General features: G+C 38.4%; 1 protein-coding gene and 1 non-coding gene across 21 annotated transcripts in view; one reads left to right on the top strand and one right to left on the bottom strand.

The window, feature by feature from the left end:
- Window positions 1–15,220, top strand: part of PTPRD (protein tyrosine phosphatase receptor type D) — a 2,314,079-nt gene that overhangs the window by 1,821,668 nt on the left and 477,191 nt on the right. The window lies entirely within an intron of this gene.
- On the bottom strand, window positions 1,547–1,608 carry LOC129490863 (U7 small nuclear RNA). Its single transcript, XR_008660346.1, has one exon. It is a non-coding gene; the product is annotated as a U7 small nuclear RNA (small nuclear RNA).

A 15,220-nucleotide genomic window follows, 5' to 3' on the forward strand; every position in this document is an offset into this window, starting at 1 on the left:
TTTCAAGAAGGCACAGCTTTCTTGTATGAACTGCAGAATTGCAACTCCCACCGTCAAGACTTAACATAGAGTAGGTGCTTAATAGACATTTGTTAAATGAATGGATGAGTAAAAAAGTCACAGCTTTTAGACAATATGCTATACTAGCTTTCGAATGCAACAGGAAGCTATTCTTTATTAAAGATGGTTCAGAATGATTTGGGTGGATTTAAACATGTTTTATTTATAATCTTTTTCTTGTGAGTAAATATCAGAACTTCTCTGCTGATTTATTATGCTTAGGCCAGCAAACCCAGAGTTGTTTGGTTTTCCATTCTCTGAATAATCCCTGTTTGAAAGCAGTGTTATCTGCATTCTTGGCACAGGGAATGGTAGGATGGTACTTTGGTATGATTTATACCGTTAAAAAATTTTTAAAGTGATTATTATCTTGATTATTTCTTAAAGAGTTTCTGGAGAACTGGACTTAATGATCCTGGGATTTACCCTATGTGATCAGGTTGTTTAGTTATTTTATTTAAAGATCCAGTGTATTAAGACTTGATTGGGAAAAGAGACACCGAAGAAGAAAAAAGAAAATTTGATCCATAGATGTATACTTAGTCATATAAAATGTTCTAATTATCATATAATGAAGTAAAAAAGGAGAGAATTCCATTCTATAAAGTATAAAGGGTAGAATTCCATGTAAGACCAGCATGAGACTTTGAGCTTTGAGTCAAGTTGCCATTTCTCTTGTAAGATAGATTCTGTTAAGGTTGAGGTCAAAGGATTGCTTGAGTCCAGGAGTTCGAGGCTGCAGAGAGCTATGATCTTTGCCACTGCACTCCAGCTTGGGTGACATATCAAGACTCTCTAAAAATGAAAAAATTCTGTTAAACTTATTTTCTGAGAGTCCGTACTGTTCTAGACACTAAAGTGAATAAATACAAATATGAGAAGACACATTCTCTACTCTCGAGGACCTTGGAGTCCAACAGAGAGCCAAAGACAAATATGCGAATATCTTTAATACAAAGCATAGTGGGATAAATGGTTCAGCTTTCGCTCCTTGTGAGGTCAGTGAGAGGAAAATCACATGTAGTTGGTGCATGAGATAGAGCTTCACAGATGTGGTAGTGTTTGAGATAGTTCCAGAGAGTTTCTGCTGGGACGTTTGACAAGCAAGATAGAACCCTGTGGTAAGGGATCTCAAGGGTGAGGAGATCTTCATAGTGTGTGATGGTACAGAAAGGACTTTTCTTAAGTGCATCATATATCGCTTAGCCATCGTTTTTGCATATCATCAAGATTCTGTGTGCTGGCACCGAATAAAAAAATCAAAGTTAAGCAATCTATTTGATAGCTTTGGAAAATGGATTGATGGTGGAAGAGTTTGGAACTCATGACTTTTCCTTTAAATGAGCTTGTCGTATTATTGTACATTATAGTTATGATGAGAAGAACTAGGAGTAAATCTCTTGGCCATAAGACAATCGTATTAGGATTTATGTTCATTTGTAGCTTGAATTTATTTTGTTTTATTTATTTATTTTTCATGGTGGTGGGGGGCTTTCTGGCAAAAACTGGAAAGCCTGCTAGACAAATTCGAAAAGAGCCGTAACACTATAGCTTGAATTTATTTTATAACATGATCAAATCTTGTGTGCTTTAAGTCTCATGAATATGTACTAATAGTAAGGCATATCATGTTATGGCAGTTTTCAGTTTATCCCAAATGGTTGAGGAATGGACTGTTCCAGTTAATCTAACATTATAGTAGCTAAGAGATTACAGAAATATTTTACTTGGGTTATTCAATTCCATAAACTAGAAAAAAACAAAAATTTTAACACGGAAAATACTCTGAATATAATTTGAATTGAATTTTATATTTAGTTATTTAGAAAGCTCTTTCAAGTTCTAGTGATGTTTGAGTTTACCAATGAAAGTGTTTGTTATCCTTTATTTTCTAGAAAATAAATTATGGGAACTTGACATAATTCTGGATTAAGGAAATTTGAATGAAAATCAGATCTTCCATGTTTAGTCTCCTGCATAAATCTATTATGTGAATAAAATAGAAATTGTACTCATTTTCAAAGCCGTGATTATTAGGCACATGATGATTTGATGCGATAAGTTATGGCTTTTAAGTTACTGTCATCCAAATCAGAAAGCCGTAGATAACTGTAGAATTTTTAAGAAGTTAAATATTGGGAGGAGAGAAACAGTTGAATTCCGTATTTCTACTTGATAGTCACAAGTACTCTGATGACTGTTAAGTATTTTAAGCTGTGCAGTACTCGCTTGCTCTAAGCTGCTGATAAATACAATTTAGTGGGACCATTCTTACATCCCAGTGTCAGCCTACTGAAGAACATTTTGTATTAATGGTAAAGGTCAAATGTTTCACAGGCTTCCACTAGCCCCTATTATAGAATACTGTTCAGTTTTATATATTTAAATATTTACCCCCCAAGGAAATTTGAAATATTAGATTCCAGTATAATTAAAATTTACTTAAAACTTGGCGGTTAAGAATTAGGGCAATTCATCTCTAATTATCCCTTCATCTATATGTTTTTAAACATACAGGTATAGATAAACATATATATTCCTAAACATCTATTGGCCTATAGCATTTTCTTCTGTGGCTACCAACAGTATGCATAGATTATTTGGAAAGGCTTAACTTGATAAGTTTTTATTAGAAACCTAAACCTGCCTTTGTGGTCATCATGTTTTATCATTTGGCACTTAGTTTCTTCAGAAGTGTTTTCTTATCGAAGTTAAAAGAACTTTGCTCCATAGTGTAACTATACAAGATAAAAAGTGCCTTTTATTTTTTTTAAACATGTAACTTGGTGCATACTTTTATGCATTTTGTTTCAGCTTATTTTTCAAAATGAGAGTATATTAACAAATAATCTCCTCTAGATCTTATATGTTACATAGTGAACAATAGCATAGATTGCTTTAGATAACTTTGACTTTAGAATTTTACGCATTTCCACTTCATAAATAAGACTTTGTTATAATTTTCTAACTCTAAAATTTTTGGACTGTCCTAAAAGGACATTGCAATCTATTATTACATGGGCTATGATTAAAATATTACTGAGACAGTGATAAATGATACACTGATTGCTGTTACTCCGTCTCCACAACCCAAAAGTTTTCATCTATCAGTCCAGTGACCGTGGTATTGGTGGTGGTATCCAATGTGTGAAATTAATTGTCCATCATACTTTGTTTTGTGTAATTCCTAAGTAGGCTCTTTAATTTTTTCATTGGCTGGGCGTGGTGGCGCACACCTGTAATCCCGCCACTTTGGGAGGCTGAAGTGGGCGAATTGCCTGAGGTCAGGAGTTCAAGATCAGTATGGCCGAGATGGTGAAACCCTGTCTCCACTAAAAAATAGAAAAAAATTAGCTGGGAGTGGTAGTGGGTGCCTGTGATCCCAGCTACTCGGGAGGCTGAGGCAGGAGAATTGTTTGAACCCGGGAGGCGGAGGTTGCAGTGAGCCGAGATCGTGCCATTGCACTCCAGCCTGGGTGACAGAGTGAGACTCATCTCAAAAAAATTTTTTTTCCTTCATATAAAATTAACATGGGGTGGATGATAATAATGTTTTCCCATTTTGGTAGTGCCCAAGAAGTTAAAATGAAACCTTTAAATGAATGCTGAAGATTTGTAAAGGTTCCATTTTTGAGGCTAAGAGATGTTATGAATTCAAGAAATGTAAGTGCATGCCAAGAAGATAAACAACTTTGTTTTAAAATTGGGTTCCAAATAATTAATCAGCAGTACAAAAAAAAATTGACTTATGTTCCTTTGTATGCTGTCACTCATTGACCATTTATCCCAAGGCATTTGGACTATTTGATGATTTTTTTTTCATGATCATAAGTTCATATGTAATTTTTCCTCAAATCCTGAGTCATTGCGTTGTTGCTGCAATTATCTAAAATAACTTACTCCTCGGTTTGCTCTTTCTTGTTAAGTTCCTCTGAGGCAAGTCAGTGAAGTTAAAATCGCTTTGAAATCAAGACAACTCTGTAATTTATTTCTCATTTTAGGGGGAAGTTATGTTGCTGCCCTCAAATGTGGCTTCTGCTGGGGGCCATGACACATGCCTGTAGCTCCAGCTACTTGGGAGGCTAAGACAGGAGGATTGCTTTAGCCCAAGAGTTCAAGTCCAGCCTGGGCAACATAATGAGACCTTGTCTAAAAAAAAATAATAATAATTGGCCTCTGTGAATATAAATGTCACTAGAGAGTGTGAATATAAATACCACTAGACAGTCTACTGTAATTATTTGGAATTCTTTCAAAGTAGTGTGATATAGATAAAAGATGATTTTCTACACATTTTACCAGAGTGTAACCTAATGGGCAGCAGTATGTAAAATGGGCTTAAGTATTATTTTATTTCCATATCCTCTGGTTCTTCAGTTGCGTCCCCTTTCTGCCTTAAGTTAAACATATTGCACTTCCATCTGCTATACACTATAGATGATTCACATTTATTTTTTGCAGTGATATTTTTTAAATGAGTTTAGGGAGCAGATGTTTTTGCGTTCATACTTGCCTTCCTTTTCCTGATGTCTTTCCACAAATACGGGGGGAGAAAATGCATTGCTGCTGTCCTTGGTGAATTTTGCATATCTCTTTGATTCAGGCTGCAGCACTGTAATGCATGATAATGTGACAACTGCAGTCAAGTAAGACATTTCTTTAGTTTCCTAGTACTCTATATCAATATCACAGCTGTGCTGCAGGGAATTGAAGAACTTCTTCAGCTCTTGGTAATTCTCTTTTGGGTAAAAGTGAATCCAGCCAGACCTCTTCCTCTGATAGCCTTCAATTTTGAGACTGATTTTAGACAGGTGGTTATGGATTTATAAATGAACTCAAAAATATAAACGTAGCTACATAGTGTATCTATAGCACACTTTCAGTATAGGTTTTTTTTTTTCTGTTCTAATATCCAAATAAAGCACTTGCGTTATTTTAAATTACATGCACAAATGTTGTCAGTCTTGTCTGTCTTTTTAAAAATGATGGCTAACAGAATTTTATGGTTATTTGGCAAACCTCTGCAAACAAAAGTGTTCTGAATGCAGGTGTAACTGCGTAGAGTAGGAAGAGCACTGGATTCAGAATGAGAAGACTTAGACATTGTCATATTTGTTGCTTTATGGCAAATTATCCCAAACCTGACAGCTTACAACAGTATATACTTATTATCTCACATTTTCTGAGGGTCAGGAATCTGTGTAGTTCTGGCTCAGAGTCTGTCGTGAAGCTGCAGTCAGAATGTTAGATGGGGCTGCAGTCATCTGAAGGTTTGACTGGGGCTGGAGGATATTTTTCCAAGGTGGAAGTGTGTTGACCAGCATTCTTCCATTTTGGACCAAGGAACCCTCAATTCCTTATCAGTTGAGTTACGCCATTGGACTGCTCACATGGTAGCTGGCTTATTCCAAAATGAGTGATCAAAGAAAGAGAGAGTAAGAGCCAAAGATAGAAGCTGCTTATAACCTAATTGTAGAAGTAATGTGCAATCATTTTACAGCATGCAGTAACCCTGTTACAATGACAGGGCTACAGACAATATGTGCATAGTTGGAAGCAGGGATAATTGAGGGCCAACCAAGAGGCTGGCTACCCAGGTATGAGTCATCTGTTTGCCGCTAAAGCTCTACAGGACCTTACATAGGTCGCCAGCTTCTTGAGCTTGAGTTTCCTCATTGGCAGCAGGGGCATTGTACCACTATTCCTACTGATCCCTTGAAATGTAAAGATCTTAAATGATGGATGTGAGAGCATTTTGTAAATGTGAAATAGCTCTAACTGTGGGGGTTGATTAAGGAATCATATTACTTTTTAGCAGTAATAAGAGGAAAGAAAAAAGAGGGAGAGAAGAATGGAGAGAAATGGAGAAAAGGAAAAAGGGCGGAAAAGGAAAGGGTGTCCTTTATGAGCAAGGACTAGAGGTCTTTACCTCTAGCAGAGGCTTTTGCGCCTTCTTTGATCAACAGTTAAATTTAATTGCTCACAAAATGTGTGCTTAAATATATCCTCAAGATATATAATTTCATTTTTTAAAGGATTAAACAACAATGGAAAGGCTATAACAAGCCCCTCTTCTCAGCTGGGGCAGATTTGAATAAAATCAAATGAATTTAAGTCAGTAGTCAAGCTAGATTTCAGTCATCGGCACCAATACTTCCTCATTGGTAGCCAATAGTATTTCCATAAGCCACTGACCTTGGCTCCGTATAAACTAGAATCTAGAAAGTGACTGCATTTATTATCATTTTTAATGCGTATGTTCTGGAACTCATTTCCCCTATGGATGACTTTCAATTTCATTTTGTGGCATCCAATTTGTGGAAACATCTTCTTACTTTTAGAATCAAAGTAACAATCTCTATAGTACAATAGGTGACTGGAGACCATTTACCAAGTGGAGTCATAAGTACTTCAAATTCATGTGTCCAAGGCCAAATGCATTATCCCCTCAATCTACCCTCTGCATATACATGCTATATTGATGTCATTTTGACGTTGTCTAAAAACTATTTCAGCTTTTTTTCAGCCCTTAAGAAATGATTGTGACAGATAATTTCACACATTCCCTCATAATTCTCACACATTTCTTGCTTCATTACCTATTCAGTCCCTGACCTTCACTCTACCTTTTATCTGAGACCTGCGTCAGGGAATGATGAAGGTCTGGCTGTCCATTGCAGGCATTCCCTGGCCTTAAAACACATTGTTTTCCCGCATTTTGATTTGATCATTTTGAAATGTTCCCTAAGTTAAAATACCTGGGTCAAAAGAGCTTTTAGCCTGTCTAGTATCCATCCATTAAAAATGACTTCTCTTCACCAGTCACGTAGTTAGCCAGTCAGCATCCTCAGTCATCTCATGTTCCTTTCTTTCCCCTCAAATCTCATGTTCAGTCCACAAACCCTGATGATAGTAGCTCTGAAATTACTTTGAATTTCTCTCCTCCAGAATGGCTTGAACCTGGGAGACAGAGGTTGCAGTGAGCCGAGATCGCCCCACTGCGCTATAGCCTGGGAGACAGAGCAGGACTCTGTCTCAAAAAAAAAAAAAAAAAAAAAAAAAAAAAAGACTGGGCATGGTGGCTCACGCCTGTAGTCCCAGCACTTTGGGAGGCCAAGGTGGGCAGATCATGAGGTCAGGAGTTCAAGACCAGCCTGACCAACATGGTGAAACCGTGTCTCTACTAAAAATACAAAAATTAGCTGGGTGTGATGGTGCGCACATGTAATCCCAGCTACTCAGGAGGCTAAGGCAGGAGACTCACTTGAACCTGGGAGGTGGAGTTTGCAGTGAGCAGAGATCACACCACTGCACTCCAGCCTGGGCAACAGAGCGAGACTCCATCTCAAAAAGAAAAAGGAAAAAAAAATTGTCTTCTCGTCTGCATTGTATTCTTTCTACATCCTTTGTCACTGTTTCTTTTTTTTTTTTTTGAGACGGAGTCTCGCTCTGTCTCCCAGGCTGGAGTGCAGTGGCGCAATCTCGGCTCACTGCAAGCTCCTTCTCCCGGGTTTACGCCATTCTCCTGCCTCAGCCTCTCTGAGTAGCTGGGACTACAGGCGCCCGCCACCACACCCGGCTAATTTTTTTTGTATTTTTAGTAGAGACGGGGTTTCACTGTGGTCTCAATCTCCTGACCTCGTGATCTGCCCGCCTCGGCCTCCCAAAGTGCTGGGATTACAAGCGTGAGCCACCACGCCTGGCCGTCACTGTTTCTTATGTTTACCATTTTAATTTCCGTGTAATTGGCCTCTTTTAGGATTCTACTTTCTTCTGCCTTTAATTCACTCTGTCCATAGAAGCCAGTTGCCTTAAAAATCCTGATGTAATCTTGATATTCACCAGCTTCAAATATGGTGTGAGTCTTTTATTGGCTATAGCAGCACTGCCCACTAGCACTTTCCTCAATAAAAAAAGCGTTCTGTATCTTCTGTTTTGTCCAGTATAGTAGCTAGTAACCACACATGGCGGTTGAGTACTTTAAATGTGGATAGTGAGACTGAGGGACCGAATTTTTACTTTTAATTTTAAATTAATTTAAATAGCTTTGGATAGCGTAGGTCTATAGAATTAAGTACAACATTTCTATTTTGACACTACCCCCCTTTTTTTCCTTTCCCTATATACTAAGCAAATATACAAATTGTATGTATCTAATGTAATATTTTGCAACCTTTTAACCACAATCCACACTAAAAAATGTTTTCTCTTGTGACTAAGGTATGCGTAGATATTCATACATGCTTAACAAGTATTAATTGATCATCTAGTATGTACAAAGCATTGTAGATATATCTATGAATAAAACAGATGTGGGCACCTGTAGTCCCAGCTACTCAGGAGGCTGAGGCAGGAGAATTGCTTGAACCTGGGAGGCGGCGGTTACAGTGAGCCAAGATTGCACCACTGCACTCCAGCCTGGGCAAAAGAGTGAAACTCCATCTCCAAAACAAAATAAAACAAAAAACAGACAAGATTCCCTACTCTCCTGAGGCTAACACTTTATTGGGCAAGAAAGACAATGTATAATAAATAATAAGTTTATTTATTTATTTTTAATAAATGAGGCCAAGTGCAGTGGCTCACACCTGTAATCTTAATGCTTTGGAAGGCAGAAGTAGAAGGATCACTTCAGGTCAGGGGTTGGAGACCAGTCTGGGCAACGTAGTGAGATCCCGTCTCTATAAAAAATAAAAAAATTAGGCATAGTGGTGTGTGCCTGTAGTCCCAGCTATTCAGGAGGCCAAGGTGGGAGGATTGCTTGAGCCCAAGAGTTTGAGGCTGCCATGAGTGATGATGGCAGCACTACAATTCAGCCTGAGTGACCCAGTGAAACCCTGTCTCAAAAAAAAGAAAAGCAAGTAAATAAATAATAAACACAATGAAAATGAGTTGCATAGTATTGTATAGTGTATTAGAAGGTATAGTGGAATTTATCTGCCATTTCAATATGGTTCTTTTTGTGTCTTGTTTAAGAACTGCTTTCTACCCTCCAGATTCAAAGATATACTGTAGTCTTTTCTAAATGTTGTATGGTGTTAATTTTCACATTTAAGTCTTCAATCCACCTGGAATTTATTTTTGTGTATGGTGTGAGACAGGGGTTGAATTCCACCCCCTCCCGATATGGGATGCCAGTTCTCTGCTATTCTGGTTTTTTTTAAAGATGTTTCTGATTGTAACTCATTAAATTGATTTTTTTGCCCCTCAATAATAAGCTACTAGCAGTTTAAAAAATTGCTCTACTGTTTCTAAACCACCTCTTACATGCCCAGTGGCATTTACATTGCCAATAACAGAATTTAAACTCGAACTAGCTAAAAACAAACACCAAAGAAGACAGGAGTGCTAATATGGGTCACAGAACCTTAAGGCAGGGATGCAGCCTTAGGAATAGATTGAAATTCTACTGCTATGTGTACATCAATTCATACATTTTTCTACAGAGCAGGTGAGTGGGAATTATGGCTACTAACAGTTCCTGAGCTTTACATATCATATATCCAACTACTGAAGGAAGTCTGTTTCTATTTGTGTCCCACATTTTCATTGACACATTTGGGGTCAGACAACCACCTCTGTGCCAATCAGCTATGGTGGCTTCTGCTGCAAAATGTGGCAGATGAGAAGAGAGAACTTTTGTGCCAAATGCTGAAAAAACAATTCATTAGTAGAAGCGTCAAGTATAATCTGTGTCTCAGGGTGCCTTTACTCATACTTTAAATGAGCCCGTAAAATGGCATCTTTGGTGATGCCTTTGGAGTCATCCTACAGGCAGTCAATTGGCTTCCTCTATGCAAATGCTTCTTACTGGCCTCTCACAGTACTGCTTCTTATAATAATTGAAATGACTCAGTCCTGTGTCTGTTTTAGCTGTGAACTGTGATGCATATATATAGCTAGACAAAGTTATTTTTATGTAAAGTAATGTGACATTGATAAGGTCCAGTAAACATTAAATTGGTGATATAAGAACATCATAATATGTAAGACATCTTGCCTTACTGGATTAAATTTCCATGAACTTCCAAAGTTGTACTGCACATTGCATCAATTCCTGAGTAAACAATTGGTCGATAAATGAATTCTGTTCCTCAAAAGTGGGTTGGAAGCAATACGATTGACTTGGGCTATTTTTCCTGTTATTTTAAATTTGATTTTGCACTTGAAAACAGTTATGGCTAATTCGAATGATAAGAAATGCCATCAGTGTAGATGTTTGTTTTGATTTTCCTCCATAACTTTTCCTTTGCTAATTTTAAGGGAAACATTTTTAGGCTAAGTTAAAAAATATCATCTTGGCTGGGCGCAGTGGCTCATGCCTGTAATCCCAGCACCTTGGGAGGCTGAGGCGGGCAGATCATCTGAAGTGAGGAGTTTGAGACCAGCCTGACTAACATGGAGAAACTCCATCTCTACTAAAAATACAAAATTAGCCAGGCGTGGTGCCGCATGCCTGCAATCCCAGCTACTCGGGAGGCTGAGGCAGGAGAATGGCTTGAACCTGAGAGGGGGAGGTTGTGGTGAGCTGAGATTGTGCCATTGCACTCCAGCCTGGGCAACAAAAGCAAAACTCCATCACACACACACACACACACACACACACACACCTCCATCACACACACACACACACACACACACACACACACGCAATCATCTTATATGAACCAAAAATATTTGGCTATGTTTTTCCATTATGGCCATGGCTACTCATAACCACTTTTTGCTTTCTTAATTTAGTTGTCCTAAATGAATTTTGAATGCAGGATAACAGATGTGATCAAGCACAGAATGTTTTCGATACATCCTGTTATTAAGAAAAAAAATTCTCCCTTATTTTGACGTGGTGGAACATTTTCACAAAAGACAGTAACTGAACTGGATTCATTGACTTCTCAAAGTTAGCAAATCTTTTACTTCTCAAAGTTAGCAAAAAGCACCTTTTAAATGTAAATAACATTTGTAGATAGGGTTAAAATGAGTTTAAAAAAAGGTGATAGCTAGGGTGCAAAGGTGATAGCTAGGGTGCAAAGGTGATAGCTAGGGTGCAAAATGCTTCCTTTCTAGAGGTTGAAGTTATAGTAAGCAAGATTATCCATCATTCAGTTGGAAGATGACTGGGGTGGAGGCAGAATGAGTTGTGTTGCTGGGGCAGACATGACATAAAGGATAGAGTCAGTAGACATACTTGCAAAGATGTAGGGAAAGACGCGTTTCTTTCCTTATGAGACCTAATAGGGACCTCTCTCCTGTCTTCCTGTCCTGTCCCATCTCTCCTTCCTTCCCGTCCTGTCCCATCTCTCCTTCCTTCCCGTCCTGTCATCTCCACACGACTCCCCTCTAATCTCTCCTGCTCCTCTTCTCTACCTTCTTCAACTTTAGATATTTCACATATCTTTCCAGGGGGATTGAGAGAGATCCAGATGGATCTAGGCTTTATTCAATATCTTTTTTTTAACCAATATAGATTATTGTGTACACCCCTGTCCTAGACATTAATAGACTAGAAAAAGGCACAAATTATACATGTCAACTGGGGGAAAATGAGAAGGTAAAAAATTTTAAGATGAAGGGCAGGGAACAAATTGTCATCATCAAAAATGAGGGCTGTTTAGGGGGTTAGTACCCATTTTTAATATTGGAGAAATAATATTACTCAAAGCAGCTTTGACTCCATATTGCTGTTGCTCAAGTAGAGTAAGTAGAAGCTGAGTAAAGCTAGAAGTTGTGTGTTGAAAGTGTTGCTAGAAAATTCTGCTTAAGCAGCATGAATATCTAGCTTCCCAAGGTAACTATGGAAAAAGGGTACAATAGCAACAGGAATGTGTAAGTTCTGGGCTGTTTAATATAGTTTTCTCAGGTCAGGTGTGGTGGCTTATGTCTGTAATTCTAGCACTTTGGGAAGCTGAGACAGGAGGATTGCTTGAGCCCAGGAGTTCGAGACCAGCCTAGGTGACATCGTGAGACCGTGTCTACAATAAAAAGAAAATATTAGCTGGGCGTGGTGGTGCGCACCTGTAGGTCCCAGCTGCCACTACACTGCAGCCTGGGCAGCAGAGTGAGACCTTGTATCTAAATAAATAAGGTAGTTTTCTCACCATGCTTTACATTTCCTCAGCAGACACCGAGGTATCATAGTTGAAATAAACATTTCCTTAGGTGGAGATACTTAAAATAGATTCACGCTCTGGGAATCATTTTCTTTTTGTTAATGAAAATACACCCCCCGCTCCCCCACCTTTTTTTTCCTGAGGATTCCGATATAGAACTCCAAACTTTTTGACTGGGTTTGATGGCTCACGTCTGTAATCCCAGCACTTTAGGACGCCGAGGCGGGTGGATGACCTGAGGTCAGGAGTTCCAGACCAGCCTCGACAACGTGGTGAAACCCCATTTGTACTAAAAATACAAAAATTAGCTGGGCGTGGTGGCGGGCGCCTGTAATCCCAGCTACTCAGGAGACTGAGGTGGGAGAATCTTTTGAACCCAGGAAGCGAAGGTTGCAGTGAGCTGAGATGGAGCTACTGCACTCCAGGCTGAGCGACAGAGTGAGACTCTGTCTCCAAAAAAAAAAAAAAAAAAACCTCCAAACTTTTCCTTTTTTGTCTGTCTGGAACAAATTTCAAAACATAGTGCCTAATACGTGCAAAAATAGAAATGACCATGGCGTTGAACACATTTCAGTAATTGTTTTAGTTGAATTTATAGGATTAAAACAATTTCGGTGTTGACTGTTTAACAAAATGAAACTCATACTTAACACAGGAAAGTTCAATTATCTCTGAGTCGTTAATTTATGAATGGTTCCATGGCCATTTGCCATAGTAATACTGAATCCCTCCCACCCTACCTTGTTCATATTCTGGGTCAGTGTCTGAATTGCCACTAGCGGTGAGCAATGTGTATGAGGTACACACACACACACACACACACACACACTACAAATTAAGCGGCTCCTCAGACTGCGTGTCTGGTGTTTGTTATCTATCTGTAGCAATTAGAAGTGATTCTGTCGGGCCATCTAAAGTGCACATTATAAAGGAAAAAGACTTTGCTTTTGTTTCCTTACTAGTAGCCATAGAAACTTTAAAAAACCATCTGTAATACATTACAGGAGAGTTTTTGTGTTCCTTATGCTTTTGCTAGTTTCTGTTTGTATTATCTGTATATTGACTATAACCTTAACTACCCTAGTTTGAAGCTTTACTTTAACTTACTGAACTTGAAGGAATTACAGATATTTTTTACTCGATGGCCAGCATAACCACTCCTTGTTTATCCACAGTAGTTTTATATGGCTTCAGTGTGCTTTTATTTTTGTAATTTATTTGTTAAGCCGACTGGCAGTAATTCTGTGACATGGCTTTGATTGGGGAATTGTAGCTGGTAGCCACAGCCTAGCTGATGGTCTTTAATATGGAGGCAGAGGGATTGGCAGGAAGCAATAGTAAGGCGATTCACATTAGTTTCTTTTACTGCAAGTGTGAATACACACTATAGGTCATCAGAAGGATATTCAGGATTTTTTATTGTTTGGACAGAACCATGACTGTGGATTTACTGAAAAGGTTCTTGTTCTGTTGCCTTTGTAGCTAATCATATGTAATACAAGTCACCTACTCCAGCCAGATTAAAACCATGCGTAATTCCTTTTGCACTAACTCTTAACATCTTCAATAGTGATGCCGGTATGATTGGGTTTCTCTTTCATTGATTAGTGTTTTTTTTCCCTGTTATTCTTCATCATCTCCTTGTTTCAGTCTCTTTTAAATATGTGTTCCCTCTTACCAGATTTCTTTTCTTGTGCATATTTGTGTCTATACACCAAGTCCTGATTTTTGGTGGGCTGTGAGAGGCCTTGTTTTTTTCTATTGAACAGTGTCATAAGGAGCCCAGCTGTTAGCTGTCAAGGGTTTTCTCTTTTATTAGTCTCAGAAGGCAGGACTGGTGGGGTGCAGCATGTTGGTACAAGATCCCAGCTGTTGTAATGGTCCTCTCGGAGTCCCTGATCATTTGAAACTTGAAGAAAAATTTGACCTTATCATGGCAGTTGTTTCTGTTTGTTCATTTGTTTGTTTTTGAGGGGCTTGCAGTGCAAGATAAAGAGATGTAAATGATAACTGTAAGATATGGAGGCAGTATAGAGAAAAATATGTGTTTCTGCTTTTCAAACTTTTTAGTAGCAGACATTTTTGGTATGGAGAGTTTAAGATACGGGGGCGTGATGTTAACTAATGTGGATGTAGGGAAATTTGTCATGGGGTATCTTTATTTGGTAAGTGGGCTAAGCAAACTTAGCAAAATGTATTCACGTTTTAAAAACATGAGATAAGAGGTCTTTCTCAGAGGCACCCTCTTAAAAGTTTTGCCAAATTGAAAAGGTTCTGATGCTGTTTAATTAAAAGAAAAATGCAATAAAACCAGATTCTGTTTAAAGGGATTTTACTTCTTTATGCAGCCTTGTCTTTCAAGTTCTCTGAGTGGCTTCCCTATGCCAGGATCCTCGGGAATAGTTTGATAAGCGGACCAAGTTATTGAATAAAGAGAATCATACACCTTAAGCCATGAAAATATCTGCCTTTACTTCATTGTGAAAGATTGACAGACAAGAACGCACGTAATAGCATGCATTTACGTTTAAGAAATGAAATTTATTTAAAACCGGGAACCTTGAGAGAAATGCTTGGTTGGGACTGAGTCATTACCCAGTTAAAAATAACCTTTCCAGGTCATGTCGTTTTGTTTGCCGCAGTGAAATAAGTTTATTTCAGCAGAATGAAGCCATTATTAGCTTGGCAGAGTCCACTTGTCAGAATTTTATGGAGCAGAACACCGTTTGGCTGGGAAATTCAATAAATACTGTAATGTGAGAGGAGTTAAACTCCAAGGGCTGAAGGGGCAAAGAGTGGGGGATTTGTTGCTAATTCATTGTTTCACAGCTCCAATAAGAAAGCATTAAGATATATGACGAATTATCATAAGAGGTCAGGCGCACAACCCTTTCGTGAATTAGCAAGGCAGCAGGACGTGTGAGTAAAATAAAAACTTTAAGTTGTGTTAGCATGTATAGCACTGAAGGGGTAACATAAATATTGAGTGTCTTGATGCTCAAGTTTTTTATTTTTCTTTTTTGGAGGGTAATATGTCTTCTTTACCTGCC

This window comes from Symphalangus syndactylus, chromosome 9 (assembly GCF_028878055.3).
Source record: "Symphalangus syndactylus isolate Jambi chromosome 9, NHGRI_mSymSyn1-v2.1_pri, whole genome shotgun sequence".
Taxonomy (NCBI): Eukaryota; Metazoa; Chordata; class Mammalia; order Primates; family Hylobatidae; genus Symphalangus; species Symphalangus syndactylus.